The sequence below is a fragment of the Macaca nemestrina genome, chromosome 2 (assembly GCF_043159975.1).
Source record: "Macaca nemestrina isolate mMacNem1 chromosome 2, mMacNem.hap1, whole genome shotgun sequence".
In the NCBI taxonomy this organism is placed as follows: domain Eukaryota; kingdom Metazoa; phylum Chordata; class Mammalia; order Primates; family Cercopithecidae; genus Macaca; species Macaca nemestrina.
This window is the reverse complement of record NC_092126.1, coordinates 100726989-100752163: the sequence shown is the minus strand read 5'-3', so window position 1 is coordinate 100752163 and position 25175 is coordinate 100726989. Positions and strand designations below refer to the sequence as shown.

Below are 25175 nucleotides of genomic sequence, written 5' to 3'. Positions count from 1 at the left end.
AAGCAAGACAGGACATTGACTGGGATGAACTTTTCCCTTTTTAGATAGTATATGGGACTTTAAATGCCTGAGCTAAAAATAAATAAATCTTTAAAGGGTCAAATTTTCAATGGGATGAGAACATAATATGGAGTCCTAGGCTTCCCATGTGAAGTGATTATCCAGGAGAGCCACTAAATTGGTGCCCTGCTCATTCTGCCTAGCTCAGAGACAGATGGAATATTTGTGGGGTGAATGCAGGACCCAGCATCCCTTGTCCTTGTCCACTCCCGCCACTGTGTCCACACTGACCTAAGCCTCTACTCAGAATCTTCACAGGTGGCTCCCCGTACCTGGCACACATGGCTCATATTCTCTTCTTTCAATGTAAAAATATATTTCCTTCCTTGAAGCTATTGCTAGATCACAGAAGTGCCAGGCACCTTCACCGCATTCTCAGAAATCTCACTAGGAATCGGGTTGCCATGCTCTGAGGAAACCCAAGTCAGCCCAGGCAGAAAGACCACACTGAGAGGCCACATGTAGGTATTCTGGCTGACAGCCCATCTGAGGTCCCTGTCCCACCCATGCACCTGTGGGACATGTGGGCAAAGACACCCCAGGTGACTCTAGCTCCTGTGGTTGAATCTCCCCTGCTGAGGCCCCGGATGTCATGGAACACTGAGTATTAATAACCCACAGAATCCATGAGCAAAGTAAAATGATTATTTCACAGCCCCAACTTTTGGAGTTGTTTATTACCGAGCTAGAGTAACTGGGACATCCACTCTCAATAAACAGAATCATAAATCTGAATGAGAGCCCAAAGTGAAAAGCCAGCCAGGTGTTTAAACACACTGGGAAGAAGGTGGTCCCTGAAGGAGCAGATGAAGTTAAAATCCCAGTTCTGAGTATTATGGTTCTTTTAGAATTTGTCTAGCAGGTTTTCTGGTCTTTACCAGAAAAGTCTCCCCTGCCCCTCCACAAAAAAATCCCAGCTCTGTCACTAACCGCCTGTGGAGCCTGGGCCAGTTATTTCTCTGAAGTCTCCACTGTACAAACTGTAAAATGGGACTAACAGAAGCTAATGAGACCACTGCAGAGATTAAATGGGACAGTTTATGTGAAGTGTGAGGCCAGGTATGTAAGGTATTGTTATTAACATCACATGTGAGATCTTATCAAAGTCGTATACATCTTCATTTTACAGACATGATTTATGACTCCATTATGCTTTTCAGGCTTATTGGAAAATTAGAGCGAGAGGTGATGATGAAAGCAGTAACAAGTAAAAAATTAAATGAGGCTTAAAGAATTTTAGAACTATACCATTTTCCTCCCTCCAGCTGATTTTCTCTAGAATGTACACTACTGTTAGCATCTACAAAACATAACCTGGAGTAGGTAGGAAAACTAAGGATTGTATTCCTTAAAAAGTATATACACAAATATCACACTTTACAGTATGAGACGTCTTTGGATGTCTCAGTCTTACAGTAAGAACTAAAATGTACTGCCTTCTTTCTGTAAGTGACAGGTCCATTTCTAATTGCATGAGATGTATTATCTTATTTGGTCCTTACAGCAATCCTACTAAATATGTTCTAGTATTATCCCAACTTTATAGGTGAGGAAACTGAAGTGCAGGGAGGTCACATCACTGGCTTAGGATCACACAGTGATGAAGTGACAAAACAAGGATTCCCAATCCAGGCATTCCAAATCCAGGCCATGCTCTTAACCACCCCACAGTAAGGCCTTCCTAAGGTCATTTTCTTGAGGGTAAAATGTGAACTCCCATTCTGTTCATTTCTTATCTAATTGTTGGGAACTTAAAAAGTACTCTTAATAATAATCCTGCCACTCAAGCTCCCTCGAAGAAACACAAGGGAAAGAAAGAAAAGACTTTCACCAGAACACAGGAAAAAAACAATGCTTTCTGTTGTCTCTAACACACTTGGTGTGTGAAGGACACACATCCATCCTCAGAGACCCCCGGGCATGTTTACAGGGCAGGATCCAGGAGGTGGCAGCTCAATGTTAATGGTCCATGTCACATGTCTTGGATTCTGCTGAAACACCGAGACAAAACTCAACAGGCTACCAAAATAATTTACAAAATCCCCATGATCCTCAGTAGCCCAGAATTCATAGAGCAGACAGTTCAGTTCCCTTCTTTCTTTAACCAAAAATGCAGGGTCATAAGCTGTCTTTTGGAATTTCTGAGACTGAGAGCAAGCAGAAGGGCAGGATGAATAAAGGATGACAGCTCCTCAGATGGTGAGACATGACGGACAAGGACTCCTCCCTTCCATGCTCCCCTGCCACCTTCCAGCCCCAAGTATCTCCTTGCCTTCCTAGTGCCTAGGAAAGCAGAAAGCAGATTCCCTCCCCAGGATCCAGACCTCCTTTGTGGTCTAGATTACTGTATCTCAGAGTGTGGTCCCAGGACCAGCAGCATCAGTATCTCCAGGAAGTGCTTAGAAATGCACTCCTAGCCCCAGCCCCAGACCCACTGAATCAGAAACGCTGGGGTGAGGCCAAGCAATTTGTGCTTCAGCAAGTCCTCCAGGTGATTCTGATACCTGCAAAAGTTTAAGAACCACTGGTCTCAAATGAAAGCCACAGGCCTGAATGATGGGACCACAAGTGGGCTCTAGTTCATCGTGTCCAGCCCCACTTCCAGCTAATGTCCAAACGGCGTGTCTGGCCACTTGAATCACTTCCCACTCAATACCCACCCAAGAAGGCCCAGCCTTTTTGTCCAGTTGTCTTATCTTAATCATCATTTCATTTATTAAACATAAACCATGGGCAGCATAGGTGTAGTTTTGTGAGACTCTGAGTTTCCCATAAGCACAGCTCAGATTTTGCACTCTCTCTCTCCATCTCTTGAACAACCAGTGTGTGATACACTGCCTCCAGTAGACCTCCCTGCCCTGAGTTGGACCCTAGCCTGGGAACAACAACTCTGGGCATGCAGTATTGCTATGCAATCCCTCCTGCCCCACAAAAGGGCCTCTGCTGAGATGCCTCCCATAAGGGACTATCCACTGGGCCTGTTCTTCTCTTCTAAATTACCCCTCCTAAAGTGAAAGTTCCTTCTCAGAAAAAGTGGATCATATGCTTCTGGCCTGATGGGCCTCAGTGTCTTAAGCAATTGGAGAATGGCAGGCTTAATTTATAAAAGGCCCACTGTTCCTGGATATATTTCTACCATGCAATACAAACAGCCTCATGTGAGCCCTGATTTAGAACCCTGAATTTGGGCTTTTTATTTCTGTATGTCCCTCATCAGTAGGTTCTCATAACTTGGATTCTCATCCAGCTCTACTTCTGTACTATTTTTTCTAATGTTTTCTCATCTCTCTACTCCCTGCAGTTATTCTATCCCAATATTATTTTCTTTCTGCAGTTAAAAAGAAAAAGGATTAAAATAAGAATTTCTGTATTTCTGGAAACTCTCACATGTCAAAGCTTGCCATAGTGAAAGGTGCAAATGTTCCCAGTGGTCCTCACCCAGGTCAAGTACAGAAGTAGATCCTCCTCCTCTGGGAATCCCACATACTCCTTTATTAGATGAATAATGAAATACTCTCAAGTGAGTCTGATAGATGAGACCAGTGGGCAACACACTGGAAAAGGAAGCCACCTGCTAGACAGAGGCAACCCAAATCTATCCACTTCCAGCAATATCAAGCCTACCTGTTGTTCAAAATAAACCTATAAGACAACCTGGTCCCCAAACTCCTCTTTGCAATTAATGACTGCATTATTCCCCCACTTCTCTCCCAAAGGGTCCCACCCAGCTGAGATACAGTTCATGAATCTTTTGGACACTCAACATTTAAGAATAGCAACAACCAGAATAACCCACAGGACTCTAAAGCTGTCCAGCAAAAGCTGCCAACCACTTGAGAGGTGCATCCTACTGGGTCTTTGCTGCATCCATGAGAAGTCAGCCAAGGTCAGGGGTGGCCAAACCCAGGGCAGAAATGCCGGGGCTCTGAGGGACCAAGGCAGCTGCTTTGGTGTGTGGCAAAAATCACTGACCAACCCTACCTATTTCAGGGGAGCTGGGCTCTCACAGTTGTGTGATCTTCAAATAGTTTAAAACCTCCCACTAACATTATTCAATGATATGCATTCTCAAAGCAGCTGCAGAAGTACACGTTGCATATCCCTTAATTGAAATGTGAGGGACCAGAAGTCTTTCAGATTTTAGATTTTTTCAGATTTTGAAATATCTCCATATAATAAAGAGATATTTTGAGGATGGGACTCAAAGCTAAACTTGATATTCATTTATGTTTACACACACCTTCTACACATAGCCTATAAAGGTAATTTTATACAATATTTGAAATAATTTTGGGCATGAAATAAAGTTTTGACTGTGACTCATCACATGAGGTAAGGTGTAGAATTTCCACTTGTGGTGTCATGTCAGCACTCAAAAAGTTTCAGATTTTGGGGCATTTCAGATTTCAGATTTTCAGATTAAGGATGCTCAATCTGTACCAACATTCTGCCAGCAGCAAAGTAAGCTGGTGGCCAAGTCTAATTCAGCTTCATGTTCAACCATTACTTTGCACCCAGAAACCTATAGTCTTTCATACCAAGGTTTATCAATATCTCCTTTACATATAAAGGCCATGCCACAGGACCTTTGCATGTGCTATTTCCTATCCCTGGAATGTTCTCTCCTTCCCTCAACTCTAACCCCATGATATGGTTTGGCTGTGTCCCCACCCAAATCTCATCTTGAATTGTAGCTTCCACAATTCTCACTATCATGGGAGGGACCCAGTGGAAGGTAACTGAATCATGGGGACAGGTCTTTCCTGTCCTGTCCTCATGACAGTGAGTAAGTCTCCTGAGATCTAATAGTTTTATAATGAGGAGTTCCCCTGCACAAGTTCTCTCTCTTGCCTGCTGCCATCCATGTAAGACGTGCCTTTTGTTTTCTACCATGATTGTGAGGCCTCCCCAGCCACATGGAACTGTGAGTCCATTAAATCTCTTTTTCTTTATAATTTACCCAGTCTCAGTGTCTTCATCAGCAGTGTAAAAATGGACTAATACAGTGAATTGGTACCAGGAGTGGGGTATTGCTGTCTTTATCAGCAGTGTGAAAACTGACTAATACAGTAAACTGGTACCAGGAGTGGGGTATTACTATAAAGATATCTGAAAATGTGGACATGACTTTGAAATTGGCTAACAGGCAGAGGTTGGAACAGTTTGGAGGGCTCAGAAGAAGACAGGAAAATGTGAGAAAGTTTGGAACTTTCTAGAGACTTGTTGAACAGCTTTGACCAAAATGCTGATAATGATATGGACAATGAAATCTAGGCTGAGGTGGTCTCAGAGGGAGATGAGGAATTTGTTGGGAATTGAGTAAATGTGATTCTTGTTGTTTTAGCAAAGAGACTGGAGGCATTTTACCCCTGCTCTAGAGGTTTGTGGAACTTTAAACTTGAGGGAGATGACTTAGGGTATCTGGTGGAAGAAATTTCTAAGCAGCAAAGCATTCAAGAGATGACTTGGGTGCTGTTAAATTCATTCAGTTTTAAAAGAAAAACATAATATTAAAGTTTGGAAAAGTTGTGGCCTGACAATGCAATAGAAAAGAAAAACCCATTTTCTGAGGAGAAATTCAAGCTGGCTGCAAAAATTTGCATAAGTACTGAGGAGCCACATGTTAATCGCCATAACAATAGGGAAAATGTCTCCAGGGAATGTCAGAGGTCTTCATGACAGGCCTCTTCATCGCAGGCCCAAAGGCCCAGGAGGAAAAAAAGTTTCATGGGCCAAGCCCAGGGTCCCCCTGCTCTGTGCAGCCTAGGGACTTGATGCCCTGTGTCCCAGCCACTCCAGTCATGGCTAAAAGGGACCAAGGTACAGCTTGGGCTGTTGCTTCAGACAGTATAAGCCCCAAGCCTTGGCAGCTTGCACAAAATCAATAATTAAGATTTGAGAACCTCTGCCTAGATTTCAGAGGATGCATGGAAATGCCTGGATGCCCAGGCAGAAATTTGCTGCAGGGGTGGGGCCCTCACAGGGGCCCCAATGGAGAACCTCTGCTAGGACAGTATGGAAGGGAAATCTGGGGTCAGAACCTCCATACAGAATCCTTTCTGGGGCACTGCTTAGTGGAGCTGTGAGAAGGTGGCCCCCATCCTCCAGACCCCAGAATGGTAGATTCAGCAACAGCTTGCACTGTGAACCTGGAAAAGCCACAGACACTCAATGCCAGCCAGTGAAAGCAGCCAGGTGGGGTGCTATACCCTGCAAAGCCACAGGGGCAGAGCTGCCCAAATCCATGGGAGCCTATCTTTTGCATCAGCATGACCCAGATGCGAGACATGAAGTAAAAGGAGATCATTTTGGACCTGTAAGATTTGACTTCCTTGCTGGGTTCTGGACTTGCATGGGGCATTTAGCCCTCAGTTTTGACTAATTTTTCCCATTTGGAATGGATATATTTACCTAATGCCTGTACCCCCATTGTGTCTGGGAAGTAACTAACTTGCTTTTAACTTTAAAGGCTCATAGGTGGAAGGGACTTACCTTGTCCCATATGAGACTTTAGACTGTGGACTTTTGAGTTAATGCTGAAATGAGTTAAGACTTTGGGGGACTGTTGGGAAGGCATAATTGGTTTTGGAATGTGAGGAGATGATATTTGGAAGGGGCCGGGGTGGAATGATATGGTTTGGCTGTGTCCCCACCCAAATCTCATCCTGAATTGTAGCTACCACAATTCTCACTGTCATGGGAGGGACCCAATGGGAGGTAGTTGAATCATGGGGATTGGTCTTTCCCATGCTGTTCTCATGATAGTGAGTAAGCCTCATGAGATCTGATGGTTTTATAAAGAGGAGTTTCCCTGCACAAGTTATCTCTCTTTGCCTGCCGCCATCCATGTAAGACATGCCTTTCGGTTTCTGCTATGATTGCGAGGCTTCCCCAGTCATGTGGAACTGTGAGTTCGTTAAACCTCATTCTTTATAATTCACCCAGTCTCGGGTATGTCTTTATCAGCAGTGTGAAAACAGACTATACATCCCAAATCTTCATTAATCTAGCAGACTCCAGCCCCTTTTCTGTGGCCCAGCTCCTCTCTCAAACTAATGAGAGCAGAGCCCAGTAAGGCGAGCATTTTGGCAACTACATCAACATGGAATGTCACTTGACTCATAGTGTAATCAATGTCAGCCACAAACTCTAACAAAACAATTGATAGAATCACAGGATTTTTAAGGAATAAGACACTCAGGGAACACACGGTCCAAGTTCCCTCTCAGTGCTGTGGACTGGGATTCCATGGCTCTTGCTTAAATCTCTCTGGTGACAAGAAACTCACTATTTCATGAGACAGTCAATTCCAAAGAACAAGATGATCAGCCACAAGCCACAGGCGACGACCATATGAAATCGGTCCAGTTTAGATCTTTCTCCTCTGTAGCCAAGCTCTGCTGAAGACTGCAGCACACCTACCATAGGAGCCCCAGTACTTATCCCACCTGGCTTTGCCAAAGTGGGGCTAATGGTAGTTGAAAAACAGATTCCTAGTCTTGAGCTGAGCACTCTTTTAAACGAATGTATAGTATTAAACCAATAACAGTTTCCTACTTTTGATAATGTACTATATATATGTAAGATGTTATCATTGGGAAAAGCTGGGTAAAGGGTACCTGAATCTTTCTATAGAGTAGTTCCCCTCATCCTCACAAGTTTTAAATTGCACGCTTTTCTGAGTAGTGTGATGAAATCTCATGCCATACTGCCCAGGATGGGAATCACACCTTTGTCCAGCATATTTACGCTGTTCACACTACTACCCATTAGTCCCTTAGTAGCTGTCTCAGTTATCAGATTGAAAAAACAGCAGATAAAGGGTTCAGGACTACCCACAGTTTCAGGCACCTACTAGGGGTCTTAGAATATATTGCCAATGGATAAGGGGGGACTACTGTACTATTTTTGACTTTTTATGAGTTAGAACTTCCTATGAGTTATAACTTCTTATGAGTCTTAAACTATTTCAAGATTAGAAGTTATTAAAATAGATACAGAGAGATAGAGACAATAGGAGCCAGGGTCACTGCCCTCAGGGCATGTGCTCATGGAGGAACTCTTCGGGCATGGACATCGTGACATTTTTCTGAGGTCTTTATCATCTATAAGAACTATCATACTAAAAGATATAACCAATTCCATTACCACTTAAGGGTCCCCAGTATTTCTGGCTAAACAGTTCCCAATGTCACTCCCAACCCACTCAGCAAGGGTTCCACACTGTGGTCCCTAGACCAGCAGCATCACCTGGGTATGTTACAAATGCAGATTCTTAACGTTCACCTCAGAGGTACACACTCAGAATCTCCAAGGAGTAAGCCTAACAATCTGTTTGTGATGGGGTGGGGAGAGCAATATAAGATGTATCACTTTCACCATTTTCAAGTGTCCAGTTCTATGCTATTAAGTACATTTTTGTTATTCTGCAACCATCACCACCATCCACCTCCAGAACTTCTCATCTTCCCCACCTGAAATGCTATACCCACCACCCATGATCTATTTAAACAAGCCCTTCAGGTGATTCTATGCCCCCGCCCCCGCGATCTGTTTAAACAAGCCCTTCAGGTGATTTTATGCCCCCTAGTGTAAGAACCACTCTACAATCACACGATGTAGGGGCATTGGCTGCATAGCATATATGGCAATTATCTTTCTGTATCTTTGACCTCCGCAGCCTTGTCTTCTTACCCATTGCTTATCTTCAGAACACAGAGTGATCAGTTATTTGCCTGCCCCCTAACACTACCCCAGCCCAGGACAACACTATAGGAGGCATGTGTGCTTGCATTTGCCAACCTAGCTTTTAACCAGAAGCCGAGGTAACACTCCACATTCCCTAAAAAAATAGGTAAGGGAAAGTAATGGACCCACAAGAAGCATCAAGTATGTGCTAAGCACCCGCTGGGGCATTTCAGGTAAATGATCTCCATTAATCCTCATTACAATCCCATGCTGCCTCCATTTTACAGAAGAGGAAACTGGGAACCTGATGTAAGACATGTGCTTCACGTCACCAGGCTGGCCATGCAGAGGTGGAAGTCATACTCCAGTTGGGTCCTCCCTCACTATCAGAGAGCCACAGGCCCTCAGTTTGGCAGTTACACTATACAGGACTTCAGAAGCCTGAGATCAGGCTGACTTTGTTTAAACCCTTTAACCTCACCTATGCTTTGAATTCCAACTCCCATTTCTACTCCTCTCCTGAGGGTTGGTGTTTCAGAATGTCTGTTACTCCCATAGGCTTCTTTTAGCCCCTTTCTCCAGGTAGGGATGGTGGTGGCTGCAGTGGTAGACGAGCCTGGCTGGGAGTTCTGCTCTGAGCTCCAAGGCGTAAGCCCCAGGGCCCAGCCCAGCATGATGTTTGCATGCACAGGCATTCAACAGGTGCCTGTTGAATTAAAGGGGCAAGTATATCCATCTTGATGATGTGTCACAACTTTTAAAAATACACCCACGTATGCAGTGGCTGCTTCCTCTGGTCACGGATTAGTAATAATTTAATAACAAGGGAGGAAGAGAAAGGATCACATTTTCTTCCATTAAGACCAGCAATCAATCAAGGCTGTTAAAAAACCAGCTAAATTTAGCATGAGATATGGGCTTTCAGAAAGTCTTCCACAGTGTAGGAGGCCACTAAAAATACAACAAAAACAATTAAGTCACCACAGGATTAATGGAAGTCTATAAATGGTGAGGACCCCAGAGATCAGAACTAGGGCTTGCCATATCTTGAAACATGTCTTATCGATGAGAAGGACCTAGAGAAAAATCTCTAGATATGAAACATCACTAAGTTCTTCCATTATTAAAATGTGAAGCTAAAGAAGAATTTCTACATGAGTAGAGAGAAAAGGCATATGAAGGCATAAAGTCAAATTATTCACAGAAAACTAATCTATATCATAGCACCATTTCCTAAACATCAGGAGAAAAAAAGTGTTCTGTGGTCATGTACATTTGGGAAATGCCAAACAGTGCATCCTCCTTGTGTGCCTGGGCTTCTAAAGCTCCATGAAGTCCTGCAACAAAAAGCCTGCATTAAACGCAATTATGTTCCAAAATTAATTTGAACTCAGAATTTTGTTTTGTTTTTTTGACATAAAAGTCGTTACTATCCTTTGAAAAAATGCTTTGGCAGATGGTGGTATGAAGAACAATATTCTTTATGTTGTCAAGTGATTTAAACAGGGATCTGGGTCTCACCAAGGAAGGACTGTCCCATAAAAATGATCAGCTGGCGCATTGCCGCTGCCATGCAGGATGACAAAAACACCAGGGACTGAAAAAAAAAGATATGAGAAACCGAGCCACACCCAGTGTCTGCTGCCTACCAGCCCGGACTTCAGATGAGTGTGATGGAGTAACAGGGCAGCACCCAGGACCAACCCAACATCTGAGGGGGCATAAATGGCTGTAACATTGACCCAGCAAAGCCACAGCTGGAATCTGTCCTCCAGAATTGATAGTTAGGTACCCCAAAATGCTCACTGTAGCATGGTAGTGACAGGAGAAAATCAGAAAGAATTTAAACATTCCACAACTGGGGATGAGTAGAAAAAGTGCTAGTGCATCCAGAATGGGGAAGTGGGATTCTCCACCCACGGACGCCTTTGCTCAGAGTTAAGCAAAGTGTGGGCTGAGTGCCAGACGAACCAAATCTCCTGAGGAGGGCTGGTTAAAAATGCACTGCTTCAGTCCAAGATTTCATTAGGACAATCCCAAATTTAGGGGGTTGAGGGGAGTTGCTGGCTGCTCCCTCTGAAGCCAAATTTAAAATGTAGATAGGCAATCTCATGTGACCAACTGTTTCCAGCTGACTATCGGGTTATATGATCTGACAGATATTAGTCTACTCATGATAACCATCAAACCAAATTGTTTTTCACAACTGTTTGAAACTATCCTGGACAATACACAAAACTAACTCAAAATGGATCACTAATCTAAATGTAAAAAGATAACATTGTAAACTTCTAGTAGAATATCTTGAGCATATGTTCATTTTGGAAATACTCCAGCTTCTCCAACATTCAGTGAACATTTATTGGGCAATTAGTCAATGTCAATTACTCTGCGTGGTGCTGGGGATATGGAGACAAATGAGACAGTTCCTGATGCCAAGCATCTTAAAATATTTTGGAGTTCTTTATGGCTTTATCATTAATAAAATTATCCCAAACCTCTTTGAATTCATGTATATTTCTTGCCAGACTACCTTGGTTGTAACCTAAGTTTCTGGACTGTTTGGCTCATTAATTAAACAAGTAAGGATACATCTGCCACATGGTAACATTTCTCTAACACAGCTGATGGAAAGAAGGGTATCATGCCCAGGGAAGTATAGGATGAAAGAAGAACAAATGTCAGATTCAGGAGAGCTATGGAATAAACATCACTTTTAAATCCAGACCAATATATAACTGCCAAAGTGGCAGAAGAATCTAGCCAGCTATCACTCCAAGAGGCAGGATTATACTGACCAATTTGAGGAAACTGGCTACCAGGAAGGAATGAAAACAACCACTGAACTTCCATGCTACCACTGTTGCTGAAGAGGAGCAAAATAAGGGTTTGAATTTCTTCTTCTTTATTTTCCCTGACGTTTTGGGGCAGCGGGGGAGGGGGCATGGTTAGAAAAGTGTCTAAAAGGTCAACTAAAGAGGAATAAAGGCATAAAACCAAAGAATATGGATAATTCAATAATGGAATAAGTTCCAAAATGACATAGAAACCCAAAGGAACTCAAAGTGCTGAGTCTGGAGGAAGTAGGCAGTGGGGATGCAGGACAGACAGACAGATGTCTATAGGTGCTCAGGGGCAGAAATAGGAGGGGAGCGTGTGATTACATGGAGGTAGACTCTGGCACAGCATAAGAAAGGGTTTTCAGGTTGCTGATGCCATCCAACGCTGGATGGGCTGCCAGACACGGCAGAGTCCACCCACAACCAGAAGGCCAGAGCTAAAGGATGCCTGTCATGGCCCCCAGTGCCCCATTTGTGGCTCTCTGCTCTGAGAATAGGAAGAGACCCTCCAGCAGAACAGCTGTAGGCAGAGAAGCTGAAGGATGGCCAGTGTTGCATTTCCCAGGCATTCTGTACAGGTGGGGAGCATTATTTGTGGCACACAGGAAATTCTTATTCCCTGACTTCAACACAGGAAGCACAATAGTGCTTGCTTACTTCATCTACCTCTGTACCCTCCAAAGCCCTGAGAATAATAACAGGGCTGACAGATGAGTCCCTGGAAGGCTTGTACTCGAGCCTTTGGGTGAACTGTGGGCCATCTCTCCAGGCATGACCCCAGTAATTCTTACAGTGTCATAAAAAACCACCTGGAAAGTTTGATCAGCACAAGGTCACCAGAAAACTGTACTAAAACGCTAGCTGAAAGCAATGATGCTGACTATGTCAGCAGCTAGATGGCAACCCCTGTGATCCCACCAGGCTTTCTGAAATGCTGGAAAGATTTTGCAGGCTGCCATCACCATGTTAACGGAGCTTGGGCTCTAGAAACCCCAGTTTAGGAAAGTCAGAACCATGCTCCTTAACTTTTCTAAGTATGAAAGCAACCTTTATAATACAAAAATATTTACCAGAACCTCAGGTGATAAAAGGTATACTTTTACTTATTAGTTGATTCAGGAACTGCATATGTTTTATGAATTCACTCAGGCCTCCTTATGACAATCCCAAGGTCTCCCAAGAGATTAGGAGGTTTGACACTAGACCTGCACTGTCTGATATGGTCACCACTACCCACATGCACCTAATGAGAACATAAAATGGGGCTAATATTCACATCAGATTTCAAAGCCCTAGTACAGAAAAGAAGGCAAATATTTCATTAACATTTTTTTATTGATTTTATGTTGAAATAATAACATTTTGGCTATATTAGACTAAACAACATACATTCTTATGGGCTGAACTGTGTTCCCCCAAAATTCCTGTGTTAAAGTCCTAATTCCCAGTACCTCAGAATGGGGCCATGATTTGGAGGCTGTGCCTTTTAAAGGGGTTGATTAAATTAAAATGAGGCTCTCAGGGTGTGCCCTAATCCAATCTGACTGGAGCCCTTAGGACAGGAGGAAATGTGGACACACAGAAACCCCAGAGATTTGGTTACAGAGGAAAGACCACGTGGGGACACGGGAAAAGGCGGTCGTCTACAAGCCAAGAAGAGAGGCCTCAGAAGAAACCAAACCTATGGACACCTGATCCTGGACTTCCAACTTCCAGAACTGTGGGCAAATACATTTCTGTTCATATAAACCACAAGTCTGTAGTCTTCATTACGGCAGCTCTAGCAAACCGATATATGTTACTGAAATTAGTTTTACCTGTTTAACTTTTTCAACGTGGCTACTAGAAAAAAAAAAATGCTCATCATCACTGGTCATCAGAGAAATGCAAATCAAAACCACAATGAGATACCATCTCATGCTAGTTAGAATGACAATCATTAAAAAGTCAGGAAACAACAGATGCTGGAGAGGATATGGAGAAATAGGAATGCTTTTACACTGTTGGTGGGACTGTAAACTAGTTCAACCATTGTGGAAGACAGTGTGGTGATTCCTCAAGGATCTAGAACTAGAATTACCATTTGACCCAGTAATCCCATTACTGGGTATATACCCAAAGGACTATAAATCATGCTACTACAAAGACTCATGCACACGTATGTTTATTGTGGCACTATTCACAATAGCAAAGACTTGGAACCAACCCAAATGTCCATCAATGATAGACTGGATTAAGAAAATGTGGCACATATACACCATGGAATACTACGCAGCCATAAAAAAGGATGAGTTTATGTCCTTTGGAGGGACATGGATGAAGCTGGAAACCATCATTCTTAGCAAACTATCACAAGGACAGAAAACCAAACACGACATGTTCTCACTTACAGGTGGGACTTGAACAATGAGATCACTTGGACACAGGGCAGGGAACATCACACACCAGGGCCTGTCGGGGAGTAGGGGCTGGGGGAGGGATAGCATTAGGAGAAATACCTAATGTAAATGATGAATTGATGGCTGCAGCACACCAACATGGCACATGTATACCTATGTAACAAACCTGCATGTTATGCACATGTACCCTAGACCTTAAAGTATAATTTTTAAAAAAGGAAATTTACAATTACAGATATGGCCACATTATATTTCTATCAGACAGTGCTGCTCTTGAGTTTCCACTGTAGGGACAACACCTCCATTCTGGGCAGAAGGAAGGGAGGCACCACTGCCTTGGGGCCCCCCTTCACCCAAATCAAGTGTCTCACTGCTCGCCACCAGGCCTCCCAGGGAGCCAGGGAGCTGCACAAGGTAATGGCTACAACACAAGGTAATGGCTCCGTGTGGTTTTCCTTAAAGGTTACATGGCCTTGAACCATTTCCTGAAATTGTTTGAGTCATTCCCTCATTCTTTCTGACATATTTTAAGTAACCTGGTCAGGCACGTGCAACAGAGTGTATCTGAGCCTCCAAAATTACCATCTGGCAGGTCTTTGTTATTAAACAAAGAATTAACTCACAAAAGGCTAACAAGAGGCAACAAGGACACCTGCCTGGAAATTCCAGCTCAACGGATTTACAGAGGACTCTTCCAATGCATTTGCATATTTTTCAGTGGGCTGAGCTTAGCACTTTACAAGCAATGCCTCATTTTATCCTCACACCAACCCTGTGGGGTAAATATCTGACCCCCGCCCTTTCACCACATTAGATTTATACCCAAGGAGCGAGATTATCCAGAAAGCAATTCCTTATTAAATGACCTCAAAATGGTTATGGGGTGTGTGTGTGTGTGTGTGTGTGTGTGTGTGTGTGTGTGTGCGCGTGCGTGCGCGCGCGTACGTGCGCTCACACAGTCTCATCCATCACTTTTCCAGATTCAGAAAAGTTTGATTTATTACAAGAGGGAAAAAAAATCTCTCCTTTCAGTTAACTCTTTCCTCATCCTTCAAAATGGACAGCAAGGAAGAAACAACGCTGGAACCTACTCCATCATTTATTTGATAAATAAAGTGTTTTGGGGGTCCTATTTCCAGGGTGACAGTGTTGAAAGCCGTAAGCTCCCTGCTTTAAAATAACCTATGCTCCAGTATAGAAGATAAACGCAAATATCCAAGTAACACAAATACAGGCGGAAAGAAGGTACTAAGCTCAGACGTGAGGGAGCTCAGGACCAGAAGGCCCGCAGCCCACCCTGTGGAGAAGGGTGAGAGGAGTGTTAGCAGAGAGGATTCGCAGATCAGGGTGGTGGAAAGTCAGCCCCGGGGAAAAAGCCTGGCAGCTGGCTCTGGAAACAGTACATTTCACACAGATAGAGCCAAAGCAAGGAGTCTGGAAGGCATGGGAATGCTTGACTTGCCAAGTCATGGCATTCAGAATGGATGCTCCCAGCAGACCAGCTCCTGGGAGGCAACGGATATGGCTTACTGGTCTCCATCTACCCGGGGCCCAGCACAGTGTCTGGCATACAATGAGCACTCAATAAATAGGGTGCCATCCAAATCGGAATACTTGAGAGTGAAGTAGAGAACTATTAATGATCATGCTGGGACAACAGGTATAAACCAGGACTGTCCCAGGCACACCTGTACATAGGACACTGTATCACTGATGTGTGTAGAAACAGAAGCAAATTGAAAATAGAGAAGCAAAGGGTGGGAGGGGCAAGTGTGGGACTAGGCCAAGTAAGACAGTGCCCCAAGTGCAGGTGTGAAATAACCTGAGCTGTTGGAGGACAGGGTCCGGTCTTTTTCATCTTTGTTTCCCCTCCACAAGACACAGAGCTATGTACCCAACAGGTACTCGACACACGCTGGTGGGCTGTACGCATAGACCAGACTTCAAGCTCTTCAGAAGAGGGTTAAGTGACAGTCATTGTTTAAACTGCAGAGGCCACAGACAGGCAGGGAAGATCAAACACAAGCACAGAGAACCTCCAGTCCCCAGGACTCCTGCCTGCCCTGGACTCACTGACCCACACTGAGCTTTCCTCCCACCACAGAACACCGACACGTGCACAGGAGCGGCTGAAAAGTGCAACCTCTCCCAAGAACAGGAGAAACCTAGCACCAATCCTCCCAGAAACGGGCCATCCAGAACGGAGTTTTCTCTTTCTCAGACTACCTAGGTAATAATAATGAGAAAAGCCATCATCTTTTGCGTTCAACGTCATAGAACTAGCTGGTTGCTGGTTGGGATTCAAACCCAAGACTTGGCTGCTTACCAGCTGTGAGATCTTAAATAAATGCTCTAAATCTCAGATCCCTCAATGATAAAATGAGATTTTATTTTATTTTTATATATGTAGATATAATTCTGATACAATTTTCTATATATAATCCCATATATTAATTACCATACGTAATTGTATTCTTTATAAGGACTTCATGTACATGTAAAACATGTAGCACATAGTAAATGCTCAATAAAAGATAGCTATCATTGTTATTGTTACAACTTAATTTCTTCTTCTTATTTATATAGCCCTTAATATATTTTTTGAAAAGAAGCAACTCTCTGTCACCCTCTTCACACAAATCTCCTGGGATGTATGTGAATAAACTATTCATCCACCATTGGACCCACCATTGTTCCAACTCCCATGAAGTGGGGCTAGGGCTGTCTTGTGAAAAGACCCCCAGGCTACCTATGGATGGCTGCTTCGAAGGGGTGGGTTTCCTCAGCCTGGGAGCTTCCCTAGCTCTCTGTAGGTGACAGAATCCTTTCTGCCACGCACAGCATACTCACTACAATCAACAAATTTCCCATCTGCAAAACAGAAGTCACCAAGGAAGCTGGTGGCCCACAGTAACCTGTCGGAGAAGAAATATAGGAGGCCACCATTTTCTCACAAAATGCAGGAAGGACCCATGCAATTTCTAAGCCGGCTTCTTGTATTCTGTTTGCCCCAAGAAAGTAGACCCAAGAAAAGAAGAAGGAAAACCACTTTAAAATTTTCTGCTTAATAAGAGCTTGTACTTCAAGAGCTTCCTGGTCTCTGGGAAGGGGAAATAGATTTCTGACATAGCTGTGTCCAAAAACACTGCAGTGAAGTTTTAAAAAACTGCTGAAAAGTCATGCTCAGTCAGTTGACTGCTGACAACACTGTCCTTTAAGCAAGAGGCAGAGAATGCAGAAGAAATTGTAGCCCATACCACCCTCCTATAAGGGGCACCCCCTCCATTAACACACATCAGCGTGGGCTGGAGAGCTGCACAAGGTCACATAAAGTCAGTGCTGCTGACTCAAGCCTGGCCCCACATTGTGGATGAGGAGCACCTGCTCTCACGGTCAGTGTGAGGAGAGAGGCATCTGGCCCCTCTGAGGCCCACTCCCTTCTGATACCTGCATCAACTGCCAGCTGGTGGTCTTTGTCCCTCTTCCCCTATCACTTTTGGTATCTATGTCTTCCAGCTCCTTGCTTTGTGGTCTATGGACCAGCAGCACCAGTGTCACCAGGGAGCTTGCTAGAAATTCACCTCAGACCTGCTGTATCAGGATCTGCATTGAACAAGGTCCCAGGTGCTTCATGTGCACACTAAAGTGAGGAGTCCCTGTCAATCAGCCCGTGAAGATGACTGAGGCTCTGGCTTGCTCTGGTCCAGGGAGAAAGAACATGCCAGCTCCAAGAGCTGCCTTACCAATTGCCCTCTTCTCTTCTCACATTTCTTATTTGCTCCGTACTTTCTATTTTCTTCTCACCATCTGCTTCTAATCATTTTTTTAATCCCCCAAAAAGCTATGGAACGAGTCTTGACCCCTTCCAAATGCAGAGGCAGTTAGAAAGAGGAAAAGATGTGCAGGGTAGAGGAGAAGGAAAAAGGGGCCCGGTGTTTACCAGACCCCTACTAAGAAGTCAGTATTCCGCTCCCCGTTTCAGGTGAGGACACTGAAGCTCAGCAATAAAGGTGAAGCAACTTGCCTGAGACCACGTGGTTGATCAGAGCAAGACCTGGTCCACCCCGGCCTGGTCCGGCCCAGCCCCTGCCATGCTAAGCAGGAAGGGCGCTTCAGTTCATGTGCTTCACACATGTTGAGTTGAAAGGGAATCTTTCCACTCAGCACCAGCAAGAGCATCAGGAGGGAGGGCTTTTCTACACTACAAGGCAGTACTGTAATACGTCTCAAACCTAAAATGCCTTCCCTTTCCCACCGAGCAATACCACTTCCATCCTCTGCACTGCCACCTTTTATCTAGTTCTATGCCACTGAAAACAGAAAACATCACATCCAAGACGGTGACATCCTGTGAAGGACCCACTCAAGGTGAGCCATCCAACCTTCTTCCATTCTGTTTCCCCCATTGTATACAGGGCCTGTATGTGGATATAAACACTTGTGTGTGATTGTTCCAAAACACCAGAGGGAGAGATTACGTTCCATGGCACACTTGTAACTCAGGTTTTAATCAGCATGTCTAAGTACAATGTGAAACAGTCAATGTGACCTCCATCTATTATCTATATTTCCATTTGGCTGTGGGGCTTGATCTGTGTGACTAGTGCCTTGGGAGGCCTCATGCTGTACTGTGGCAGGAGCTGTGAGTTGTCTGCCCAGTGTTCGTCCCTCTTCTTCTTAAAAATCAAACTTCAATATCTGCACTGTCCAACATGGTAGCCACCAGCCACATGTGTTATTTCAGTTTGAATTTATATTAATTAAAATTATAGAAAAGTAAAAAGTCAATGCCTTAGTGGTACTAGCCACATTTTAAGTGCTCACAGTCATACGTGGTCAGTGGCCACCATTTTGGATAGTGCTGATACACGGAACATTTCCTTCATCACAGAAAGTTCTGTTGGAGAACAAAACTCTATAGTGATAGGATCTATAAGATGTCTAGCTGGTACTTAGACATCTTCCAACCTCTTTTAAAAGATGTAGGGTCAATGAGTTGTAAGCAGAAGTCACTGGAGGCTCTTTACAGGGGCCTCAGACCAGATTACAAAGAGCCCTTTTGCACGTCCCCCTACTTCCTGCATGAAAAACACATACAATGGCTGGAGCCCTAGAGCCATTTTAGGGGTAGGAGGAAAAGATGCTCTTAGTGTTGGAGTGCCCACAGCTCAGCCCTTGGTACCCCAGCTCTTCTCTATCTCCCCTCACACCCTGGGTGATCTCATCAAATCTCCTGGCATTAAATACCATCCGTCTGCTGGCGACTCCGAAATTGATACTTCTTACTCAGACTATGACTCAAACTGAAGACGCATACATATGCATCCACACTTAAACATCTACTAGTGTGTCTAAAAACAAACTCCAGCTCTTCCCCTTTAAACCTGCTCACCTGCACCTTCAATTGAAAACACCAGTGACAACTCCATCCTTTAAGGTACTCAGGCTGAAAAGCTTGGAGTCACCCTTGATATCTTATTCCCTCACAACTGACAATCAAACCCTCAGGAAATGCTGTAGGATCCCCCTTCAAAATGTATGCAGAATTTGACCACTTCTCACAATGTCACCACTATGACCTCAGTGGAGCCACCCTCTTCCCTGGATAACTCTCACTGTCTCCTAAACCTGTTCCTGCTGCTCTCCCGCCTCCTACAGGCCTTCCCAACACAGCCGCCAGCAGGGGCCTGTAAAAATGGAAGGCAGGCCAGGTCACCGCCCTGCCCAGATCCCTTGCACGCTCCCATCTCACTATGAGCAAAGGCGAATCCTTCCCAAGGCCAAGGAAGCCCAAGATGACCCTCTCACAACCATCACTGCCACTCTGACCTCTTTGCCCACACTGGCCTCCCTGCTCCTCCTCAGACACACCAGACACTCAGACACCAGACACTCCTCCAGGAACCCGTGTGCTAACTCCCCAGCCTCCTTCCAGGCTTTGCTCAAATCAAACACCTCCTCAGTGAGGTCACCCTGACTCCCGTAACCCCACGCCTGCACTCCCAAACCCGCTTCACTGGGCTCTATTTTCTTTGTTTTTTTTCCATAGCCTCATCGTCTTCTAATGCAGCTGGATTTTATTCTTTATTATATCTATTGGCTGTCTCCCCCTACTGGGATATAAACTCCCAGGGGGACAAGGATCCTTGTCTGTTCGCAGCAGAGCAGACCCCCCAGCCTGCGGCATAGTAGGTATGCAATGCACATTTCCTGAATAAGTGAAAGGTCAGAGAACTGCATCTCTGAGCCACTGAACCAACATCAGCAACTTCTCTTCCTCTAGAAGAGAGAGAAATTATCTTGATGTGCTTTAGCCCCGTCATCAGGTCTCGATTCCTGGAAGCTGAGTGGAATTCCTGTCTGATACCTCTGTGAAGACCAAAGATACTATGTTTTATTCTCAGACTGCAGTAAGAACTGGGAACTCCCTGCAGACACCATGGTACTCAAAGCCCTACTAATGAGCCAAATGATCACCTTCCCCAGAGCTGAAACTCACCTGTGCTCCCGGGAGCAGAGAGACAGGTAGTGAGCAAGCTATCGTACTTTCATAATCACCTCTCAGTGACTAAAAGCTCCCTTTTGGGGATGGCAACAGACTTTGGAAAACCACTTTAAAGAAGGAGTTAAAAATACATACCTTCAGTGACGTTGGATGTATATGTTTTTAAATATATAGGACACAAGTATTCTGTGGTATTCCTGCAGAAAATATACATCCTGAATCTAATTATGATGAAACAGACAAACTCAGGGAGGCCTTCTATGAAATAACGGACCTGTACTCTTCAAAAATGTCAAGGACATGAAGGAGCAAGGCTGAGTGACTGTTCCAGACTAAAGAGACGTGACAGCCAAATGCAACACTGCGGGATTTTCTTTTGCTACCAAGGACGTGGAGATAACTGGTGATATTTGAGTGAGTTCTGTAGATAAGCTAACAGTAATGTATCATTTAATTTCCTTATTTCAATAATTGTGCTATGGTTACATAAAAGAATGTCCTTGTTCTCAGGAAATATCCCTGATGTTAGGGATAAGGGGGCATCATGTCTCCAACCTACTCTCAAACAGGTAAGAAGTATGAATAGATAGAAAATTACAAAACAAATGACATTTAGGGAATCTTGGTGAAGAATTTACAGTATTTTTTGTGCTATCCTAATGGCTTTTTTGTAAGACTGCTATTATTTCAAAATAAAGATTTTTTTTTTTTTTTTTCGAGATGGAGCCTTGCTCGGTCTCCCAGGCTGGAATGCAGTGGCACAATCTTGGCTCACTGCAACCTCCACCTACCAGGTTCAAGCAATTCTCCTGCCTCAACCTCCCCAGTAGCTGGGATTACAGGCACCCACCATTATGCCCAGCTAATTTTTGTATTTTTAGTGGAAACAGGTTTTCACCATGTTGGCCAGGCTGGTCTTGAACTCCCGACCTCAGATGATCTGCCCGCCTCAGCCTCCCAAAGTGGTGGGATTACAGGTGTGAGCCACCACACCTGGCCCAAAATAAAAATGTTTTATGTGAAAAATGTGTGTGTGTGTAATATACACAGAGAGCTGGAGTACATGCATGCACACACACATATGCCCAAGAGAGAAAGAGAGTGCTATTTGTCAAAGTTTCCTCAAGTCCAACACTTCCATAACTTTTTTACACCTACCCACTTAACTTCAGGCCAATCAAATATTTACTGAGAAAATGACTCTCTCATTAAAAGGTCTAAAAGTATTCCCCTTCCAAAATGAGAAGAAAAGAGGCCGTGATCTTAATACTAATATATTGACTAAAAATAATATTTTCTCTAACAATATAGGCATGAATAAAATCTATACTTTTATAAAATAAGAAATAAATAATAATTTGCTGGTACAACCACAGAATATGTTGGTCCCCTTTTCCCATGCAATGAGGCTTCAGGGGCCAGGCTTCCTTTCTTTACAAGGGGTCATCTAAAATGGACTTAGGCACACGTGACAGAGGAATAAGTGTGACAGTCTGAGACATGACGAGCCCTCAGAAAATCTTAGCTGGCTCCGAATCTTTCCTCAAAACAGGAATTCTCTGCACCGACGCATCACTGCCACCTTTACCCAGATCCAGCTGTAGCCATCTGCTTTTGCATCTGTGTCCTATCTTACTGTGACGCACAGCACGAAGGGAAGCTGGCTCCCCCACTTCCCCTGCTTGTGATTGCCACCCAAACACATGACTTTCATTATCAGTCTTGCCTTGAAAGCCACTCACTCCAGCCTCTGCAGCCAACTCTGGATGCCCAGCAAGTTGGCCCATGGGCTGTTGCCTTCACGAGAACATAGTGTGGCTGTGTCCACCCAGCTCATCCATCTTCATTCAGAGGCTCTCTTGGGCCTGTCACTTGGAGCTGGATGTGTCTCGGACACCCAAGCTCTATGTCGGAGGACAGAGATGGCAAGGGCTCCTTCCAAATCTGGAGTCTGTATGACCGGAAGGTGGGGAGGTCTGGCGACTCAGCTCTTTGGTGTAGACTGAGGGACCAGCTACTACTCAAAGAGTGATTCCAAGGCCTGCTGCTCCTTGAGCCATGTGGATCCCACTTATTGAAACAGAGAATTCTCCAAATGACCTTAGGAATGGATGCCTTGGGAACGGGTGGAGAAGACAAAGGAAAGAATAATGACACAACTTGGGCCACCTTGATATGTTATTTCTGATTAAAGCAATTGATAAGAAAAGGGCAGGTCAGCCCTTAGGTCTCACATGATCAAGGCACCAAGTAAGAAAACCAAAGGTTGTTCACAGCTAGTTCACTCTGTACTAATTAGGACTAAGTTCAGTTGCAGGAGTTTACTTTAAACTTCCAGAGTTTAAACAGTCCTATGGGAGGTAATAACCCCCCGTCCTCTCCAAGCAAGCCCAACAGTCAGCAATTTGTGCATCTTCAGACTGCAGAGGGCTGCCGAACAGAATCCTAAACATGCATGGAATGAAGGTAAAGAATAAGATCTCAATAAATTTAAATGAAATCTTTTCCATTGTTTTAAGTGGAAACAATTACACTATCCCGTAAATCCAGTCAAAATACAGAGTACCTCTGAACCCAATGTACAAACATAAAAGCTGTTGTCTGGTGGTTTAACTGACCCCACAAATTTACTTTCCTATTATTCATCAACTTAAAAAGTCACAGGAAACAAGAAAGAAAAAAGACTCTGATAATGAAACATCTGTGTATCAGGCAAGACTTCAGTGATATGACCAACTTAGTAACGAACATGCTAGAAGCCCAATACTCACCAGTATGTGATACACCCATGGAACAAACAAACACCTGTACCCTGTGAATTTAAAATTAAAAACAACAATAACAACAACAAAGCCCTCAACACATTCAGTTGTGTGCTGGGGCTTGCTGCAGTGGGTTTCCAAAGGCCAACTGTTAAATTTTCAGAAAGTTTACGAGCCAGGGTTGTTAAACACGGCCATTATTAAAAGTTAAACTGAATAAACTTAAAAATAAGTAAATTATATTAAGATAAAGGTAATAAATACTCAACACTCAGAACTTCCTAATTATTTTACCATACTTTACTATCATCTATGCTCTTAAAGATATTTAGAGCTATTGGAAATACTAAACAACTGTGTGCTATTGTGCGTCTCTTCCTAACTCCACATGCAGTGATGTCTCATTGGTAGCTTGAAATCAGACATGATGAGAATATTTACACCAAGGAAATTTGCAAAATGCTACAAAAGTCATGCCCCCTCTTTCAAAGAGTTTGTTGTTAAGCATTAGCCGCACACCACTGCTCTAGAACATAAACCCCCAAAAGCTGTCACCTCTAGGGGTCATGCCATGTGCTCAACACAGAGATGGTCCCAGGACTCTATTAGGAAGAGGCAGGGAAGTCTCTCACTAGCTTAGAGGCTGAGTCAGGTTACTGAACCTCTCTTTCTTCATGTAAAGCCTGTAGAAGAGTATCTGGCATATAACAAGTACTAGTTACTAATAGTTCTAGCTTATACTTTGGAGGGGTGTTACAATGCAGTGGTTTAAACCCAAGTCTTAGGAGCCAGACTTGCGGGTTTAAATCCTATCTCTGCTATTGTCAACTATAAAGCCGTGAGCAAGTTCCTTAACTCTTCTATGCTTTGTCTTCAAAAAAGTAAAATGAGGATTAAAAACAGTAACTATCTCACATGCAATGACTCACAGTAACCAGCACATACTAAATGCTCAATGAGTGTTAGCTGCTTTCATCGCTATTACCTGAATATTATGGGTATTCTTCTTTTAAAATCATTTTCAAAGGGAGTTCAATTACTACATTCTTTAATACTAATTCCTGTATTATTACACCTCACTTTTCCCTAAACACACTATTATCTACTAGAGAGGACTGCAGAGAAATCTTGCTGCTTCCAAAATTCGAATTAACTCCTAGAGTAAAAATGGACCATGATAAAAGTGAATAAATAAACCATGGAAGAGATTTCAAAACAGGAATGACTAGAAGGTGGTTACTTTGAAGGAAATCCAGCTTATAATGAATATCTAAGTTCAAGGTTTGAGGCAGAAGGGATCTTTATAATCACATCTCAAATATAAAGACAAAACGAATAAAACAGAACACATTATCATGTGCGACTTCAAAGAAAACCAGTGTTAAAAGGGCATCAACAGTATATATTAATAGATGAACCTAGTGTAAATGAATAACCGTAAACAGAAAGTCACCTCTTAAAATAAAAATTTTACCCATAACAATTGCTACAAACTGCATCTCACATACAGTACAAATAAGCTTATGATAAAAACCACTGAAGTGTCAACGCTGTGTCTATACTTCCATATTTAAATCAGCTCCATTTCAAAAAAGGACTTAAGCCAGGCAAAGCCTTTGGATTAGAATTTTTGTGCTTTCCTTTGCTAATCACAATGTCCTCTGTGGCAAGTGTCCAAATGCAGAAGACTAAAAGCCCTTCGTTGCACCCAAGAAAGAAATCAATGGCCAAACAGTGCTCATGGGAGATATAAGCTCCCATGTTGAACATTCGCCACACCCTTTCCCTTCTTGATTCATCCCCAGTTTGCTCTCCAGCTATGCACAACATGGCCTCCCAGAGGAGGTGGTCAAGGCAACCCACACTCAGTGAGCTGACTTCCAGCATGGTCTCCGAAGCCCAGCTTCCCGGTTCCTTAGCG

The 25175-nt window shown here is 43.7% G+C and overlaps 1 protein-coding gene and 1 non-coding gene across 3 annotated transcripts in view; one reads left to right on the top strand and one right to left on the bottom strand.

The window, feature by feature from the left end:
* The window catches only part of LOC105480186 (integrin subunit alpha 9), a 387973-nt gene that overhangs the window by 258011 nt on the left and 104787 nt on the right, over positions 1-25175 (bottom strand). The window lies entirely within an intron of this gene.
* LOC112426453 (U7 small nuclear RNA) lies at positions 889-951 on the top strand. The gene has a single exon (XR_003017784.1). It is a non-coding gene; the product is annotated as a U7 small nuclear RNA (small nuclear RNA).